This window comes from Miniopterus schreibersii, assembly GCF_964146895.1.
Source record: "Miniopterus schreibersii genome assembly, chromosome: 3".
Taxonomy (NCBI): Eukaryota; Metazoa; Chordata; class Mammalia; order Chiroptera; family Miniopteridae; genus Miniopterus; species Miniopterus schreibersii.
Window position 1 is genome coordinate 39,559,504 of NC_138103.1, and position 7,075 is coordinate 39,566,578.

Sequence of the window (7,075 nt, forward strand, 5' to 3'; positions counted from 1 at the left end):
TCTGATAACAGACTTCTTTGTGGACTCTTCCTCTTTCCCTGTTTACTCTCACTGGTATCTCAGTTATGCTCCCTAGATTGGTCTCCCATCATTTTCCAAATAAACCACCTGTATACAAACCTTTAATTCAGTCTCTGCTTTTAGTAAAAACCAAGCTAAGTTAGAGGGGAATTTAAATCCTATTCAGAATACTCATAAGCAGTTTTGTGTCATAAGTTTCAGTTTCTAAATCTATAGAGTCAATATCTAGGCAATTAGAACACAGATTTTATTTAATTCTACCGAAGGCTTTATCTGTAGAGTCCATCAGTGAAAGTCGTTCCCTACTCTCTTAATATTCTGTTGGTTTGGTTTCTTTAAACTATTTTGATGAATCTCAGCCTACAAAGGCCTCTCTCTTTTTCCCTTATCAAAGTGTTCTGTCTTAGGTCTTACTCTCCTAGTATCTTATCTAAATTGCTTTATTTAGTATCTTATCTAAGGTACTTCAAGTCCAACCAACCATTGGCCTTCTGGGTATTCCTTATTATAAGATTTGGAAGTGACCTTGAAATTTAATCACCTCATGAGTCTGATGAAAAATTCTGAGGCTCAACAATATGTAAATTAGCTGGTCCATGGTACTCCAAATGGTTAATAACCTAGATAAATCACTTTGTCTACTGCCTTCACCTCAAATGGATAAACAACACTAAAATTATTTCCAGAAAACAAATTAGCATTAATCAATAAATGCAATATTTCCCCCCAATGTAAGTCCTCAGTATTTTGTTTTATTGTTTTCCCCAAAATATAATAATTCTTGTGTTCTATTATGTCAATCAGACATGTTCTTCATCTTCCAGTGAGAAACATATAGTTACCAAAAAAATCTATTAAATAATATATAATGCAATGAGCCAAATTTTATATTTCACAAGACATTTAGTAATATTTAAATGAAAAAACAAGTAATATATTTTGGGTAGCATATGCTGATTTGTATGAAGCTGATATGTATGTATAGTAGCACCTTACTAGAATAACATAGTGCCCTAATATCTGATTTGTTTGTGTTTGATGTTTATTTATACCTCTGGATCTCAGATACAGAAGGCTGAATTTGTCTAACTCTGCTATTTATTGAACATAACCAACCTTGTTTAATAAAAGTTTCCCCTATTGCTTTATTCATCCATTCTTTAATTCATTCATTTATATCCTTGTATTCCATTTTCCTTCTCTTCATCCCAGGCAACAATTTTAATGTATTCAATGTGTTTCTGTTTATTTAAATATTCTTTCACAAAATGTCAATTGTATAATGTGCAAAGTTTTTAATTTAGTTACATGGCATTATGTTATGTATCTCATTATAGTTCCTAATTTTTTTCACTAAGGATTATGCTTAAAGACCCATCCAGGGTTTTTCCAGTGCTCAGACTGTAGAAAACCACAAGAAAACATTGCTTCCACCCCAACAATAAGAAAAGAAAAAAAAAAAAGTAAAGAACCAGAAGTGTTTTTTGTTGTTGTTGTTTTGTTTTGTTTTGTTTGTTTTTTGAGTCCCTCAGTGAGCTCAGATCTCAAGGCAATGAAGTGAATTAAATTTTAAAGGTGACAAACTCCTCCAAGGAGACAGGGTGTACAAACTGTTTGCACTGTCAAAGCACAAGACAAAGTAGCAGCACCAATTAAAGTGGGTAAAGAGAAAAAAACACCTGAAATGTTAACAAATATGTGAAGGCATAGTATGAACTACCATGACAGGTTAAAACCCCTGTGAGTCCCAGAAACGAAAGGAGTCTCCACTCACTTGACAGATTTTTCTCATAGGCCTTGACCAGGTGTCCATGGGAAAGAGTGGAGGCAAGAAAGCGTTCTTGAAAAAGCCTACCTTGGTAATGAAAGCCTGGGGTTCTGATCAGTGGCTGCTGTGACACAGGGATGAAACCCACAACTGACTAGGACTCTTCCATAAAGCAAAACCTGTGTTCCTCCAGGTATGGGTTAGAAAACTCCCTGCCCTCTGATCCCCAAAACAGGTGAGCTGCCACCAGAGAAGGCATAAAACAAAAGTTGTCACTTATAGAAGGACAGGACAACCTCCTCCTCTTCCTGCCCTAGGCAGAGGTGGGCTGCTGTTGGTGGAAGAACATAAAGCCTCTGGTTTCAAGCACCCCACCCCAATACAAAGCAGAGTGCTGCCACCGGAAGAGGGACAAGAAATTTTCTCTTGTTCAAGACCCCTGGACAAGACTCACCATTTATAAAAGGCAGCTCTGGCTTCTGTGTGGGGAGGGATAATCATGCTGAGAAGAAGCCCCCTAGAGTTCAGGGTTACAGGAACGAATGAATGATTGTGTCATTCCCCCACGCAAGCTGACAGGAGCAGAGGCATACTGATCTCTAAGAGGGAATATTATTTACCTCAGTCTCTGCTCTTTTTTTTTTTTTTTTTGCACATAATCTCCAAAATCTTATGAAAAAAATAATTGCAAGAGATACAAATAACCATGGCAAGAAAAGAACCTACAAGAAAAGAAAGATAGCAGTCAATAAAACCAGAATCAGAGATGGTCCATATGTTGAAAATATTTGACATGAACATTTAAATAACTATAATAAATAAATTCATGAATTTAGTGGAAATAAGAGTATCATGGATGAATAGATGGGCATGTTGGCTGAGATATATACACAGTAAGGAAATCAAAAGGAAATGACAGAAATTAAAAGGTAATATCAAAGTTGAAAATTTTTCTTTAATTGGCTTATTTTCAGACTAAATTCATTAAAATAATCAATGAATTAGAATATATTTTGATAGAAATTCTCCAAACTGAAATATAAATATAAAAAAGAGTGAAAAAAACAGAGAAAAACCCAGAATATTTAAGATCATTAACAAATGGTCTAACATGTGTGTAATGGAATCCCAACATTAGAAGAGAAATAATAGGGCTCTAGAAGCATTTGAAAAGAAAGCAGGTGAAAACTTTGCACAATTAATTAAAAAAAAAAATAACAAACCATAGATCTGAGAAGATCAGAGAATGAAAAGCAGGATAATATGAAGAATTACATGTACAGGCACACCAAACTTCCGCAAGTCAAAGAAATTTTTTCAGTCAGAATGTGATAACAGATAAATTTATAACACAAAAAATGAAGAGTGACAGGTATAGCAAAAATGTAAGAAAATATAAACTGTAGTTCCTTATTTTAAATCTCTAAGACAAAGCGTAAAGCAAAATCACAATATATATTTGGGGTTAAGATATGTGTAAAAGTAAAATATACGACAGCAATAGCACAAGGAAAAACGGGGAAATGAAGGTATATGCAAGGTGTGAAGTAGTGTAATAATATTTGAAGTTATACTATTATACTCCAAAGACATATATTGGAAACCCTAAAACAATCATTAAAAAATAAAGAGATACAACTAATAAGCTATTTGTAGAAATATAATAAAAAAAATAAAGACATTTAATCCCAAGAAAGCAAAAAAAAGAATTTTTTTAAATGAACAGATGTATTGGTTCCCTCTCCAGAAGCTTCTGCCTGTTTCTTCAGCTCTGGGTACCAGGCTCCACATCTCGCTGCCATGATGGGCCATCATCCTATGCTCATGCTCAGCCAGAACACAAAGCGTGAATCTGGGAGAAAAGTTCAATCTGGAAACATCAGTGCCACCAAGACTATTGCAGATATCATCTGAACATGTTTGGGACCCAAGTCCATGATGAAGATGCTTTTCGACCCAATGGGAGGCATCGTGATGACTAATGATGGCAATGTCATTCTTCGAGAGATTCAAGTTCTGTATCCAGCAGCCAAGTCCATAGTTGAAATTAGTCAGACACAGGATGAAGAGGTTGGGGATGGGGCCACATTAGTAATTATTTTTGTGGGGAAGATGTTCTCTGTGGCTGAGCACTTCCTAGAGCAGCCGATTCACCCAACAGTGGTAATCAGTGCTTACCAAAAGGCATTGGATGACATGATCAGCACCCTTAAGAAAAGCAGTACTCCCGTTGACACCAATATCCGAGATATGATGCTGAACATTATCAACAGCTCCATTACTGCCAAAGCAATCAGTCGGTGGTCCTCTTTGGGTTGCAACATTGCCCTGGATGCTATCAAAACTGTACAGTTTGAGGAGAATGGTCAGAAAGGGAATGACATCGAGAACTATGCAAGGGTGGCCCTGCTGGTTGTGCATCAACCTAGGATCCAGGCGATCGGGGTTCGATTCCCGGTCAGGGCACATGCCCGGGTTGTGGGCTGTAGCCAATCAATGACTCTCTCATCATTGATGTTTCTATCTCTCTCTCTGCCTCTCCTTTCCTCTCTCTGAAATCAATAAAGATATATTTTTTAAAAAAATGCCCCCCCCCCAAAAAAAGAGAAATATGCAAGGGTGGAAAAGATACCTGGGGGTATTATTGAAGACTCATGTGTCTTACGTGGAGTCATGATTAACAAAGATGTGAGCCATTCACGAATGCAGTGCTATATCAAGAATCCTCGCATTGTGCTGCTGGATTCTTCTCTGGAATACAAGAAAGGTGAAAGCCAGACTGACACTGAGATCACACGAGAGGAAGACTTCACTCGAATTCTCCAAATGGAAGAAGAATACATCCAACAGCTCTGTGAGAAAATTATCCATATAAAGCCTGATGTGGTCATCACTGAAAAGGGCATCTCAGATTTAGCTCAGCACTACCTCATGAGGGCCAATATCACAGCCATCTGCAGAGTCCGGAAGACAGATAATAATCACATTGCCAGAGCCTGTGGGGCCCAGATAGTCAGCTGACCAGAGGAACTGAGAGAGGGTGATGTTGGGATAGGAGCAGGCCTGGTGGAAATCAAAAAAACTGGAGATGAGTTATCTACATTTATCACTGAGCGTAAAGACCCCAAGGCCTTTACCATTCTCCTCTTGGGGGCCAGCAAAAAGATTCTCTTGGAAGTAGAATGCAACCTCCAGGATGCCGTGCAGGTGTGCCATAATGTTCTCCTGAACCCTCAGCTGGTGCCAGGGGGTGGGGCCTGTGAGATGACCATGGCTCATGCCTTGACAGAAAAATCCAAGGCCATGACTGGTGTGGAGCAATGGCCATACAGGGCTGTTGTCCAGGCCTTAGAGGTCATCCTTCATACGCTTATCCAGAACTGTGGTGCCAGCACCATTCATCTACTTACCTCCCTTTGGGCCAAGCATATCCAGGAGAACTGTAAGACCTGGGGTGTAAATGGTGAGACAGGTACTTTGGTGGACATGAAAGAACTGGGCACCTGGGAGCGATTGGCTGTGAAACTGCAAACATATAAGGCAGCAGTAGAGATGCAGTTCTACTGCTGTGGACTGATGACATCGTCTCAGACCACAAAAAGAAGAGCGATTACCAGGGCTGGTAAGGTGGGGCTCCTGATGCTGGTCAGGACTGAGTGGTGGGCAACATGACCTCAACACAGAGCCAACAGCCTTTTTCTTTCCTGAGCCAGGCTGCCGGGGACACTGTGGATGTTTTTTTGGAAAGGATCAGGTTGAGGGGCAGCCCCAGTCCCTTTCTGTCCCAGCTCAGTTTGCAAAAGGCACTGACATGTAATTCTCTATTGTAAGCTTTCCAATTAGTTTGCTTCCAATGATTAAATGTAAGTCATTTGAAAAATAACACACACAGATGTAATACATTGAAAACAAAATATAAGAAAATATAAATATATTTGCTATCACATCAATATGTCATATCAACCTAAAATATCAATAATTGCTTTAAATAGAATTTGTCTAAACACCCCAATAAAAGGTGAAATTGTCAATTTGTATAATAAATTAAATTACATGCTATTTAAAAGTAAGATGATGGAAAATGATATACATGAAAAGACTAAAGAAAAGAAAATTGTAGCAGCTATATAAATATCAGAAAGTGTTAATTTCAAAACAAGGAAATTTATGAGTAGAATCAACTAATTAATACTTAAAGAACATTCAACTCAACAATGTCAGAATGCACAATATTTTCAAGTAGACACAAAACATTCAACAAGAGAGATGATAATATCATAGATCAAATGTCAATAAACTTAAAAAAATGAAATCATATAAAGTATATTATTTGACCATAACAAAATTGAACTATATGTATGGAAAATCCTCAAATAATCACAAGATAAACAACACATTCCTATGTAGCTCATAGGAATGAGCTACATAGGAAAGAGAGTATAGCGCTACATCTCTCACAGGCATTAATCAAATAATAAGAAAATAATATAAACAACTTTATGACAACACATTTGAAAACTAGGTGAAATGGACAATTTCTTGAAAGATAAAAATTACCAAAACTCACTCAAGAAGAAATTTATAACCTGAATAGCATATTATCAAAGAAATTAAATATATAGTTCCCAAAAATAAAACTCTAAGCTCAAATGTTTTTATGGTAAATTCTACCAAACATTTGAGGAATAAATAATACCAATAATATACAAATTCTTCTATAGAATAGAGATTAAGCTATGCTTTCCACCATATTTTGAGACCACATTTTCATGATACTGAAATATAAAGACATTACAAGGAAAAAAAAAAAACTACAGACCAATATCCCTTATGAATGTATGCTCAAATTTTAACAAAATATTATCAAATCAAGTTCAACAATATAGAAAACAATAATACATTAGTGACCTCATCCAGGAATGCAAGTATTTTTCAAGACTTGAAAATCAAACAATATGATTCAGAAACAATACAGACTCCAACAAACTGCAAAATCATATGCTCATTAAAACAGTTGCAGAAAAACATTTGAAAGAATTAAAAATAAAATTTACTCATGATAAAAATTCTCAGCACACTGGGAACTTCCTAAACTAATAAAGATAATTTATGAAAAACCAACAGTAAATATTTTTACTTAATGGTAGTTGGACATCTATACTTCTCATTAAACTTGTACTGAAGGTTCTAGAAAATTTAAAATTTGAGAAGGGAATGGGCATATAGGTAAATTTGGTCAAAGGTACAAACCTCCAGTTATAAAATAAATATCATAGAGATGTAATG

The 7,075-nt window shown here is 36.4% G+C and overlaps 1 pseudogene across 1 annotated transcript; it reads left to right on the top strand.

Annotated features, from left to right (window-relative positions):
• The first annotated feature begins 3,545 nt into the window (after positions 1-3,545).
• Positions 3,546-5,445, top strand: LOC308554530 (T-complex protein 1 subunit gamma pseudogene; annotated as a pseudogene). The gene is made up of 2 exons: positions 3,546-4,189; positions 4,397-5,445. The product of its transcript is annotated as a T-complex protein 1 subunit gamma pseudogene (transcript).
• Positions 5,446-7,075: the final 1,630 nt, after the last annotated feature.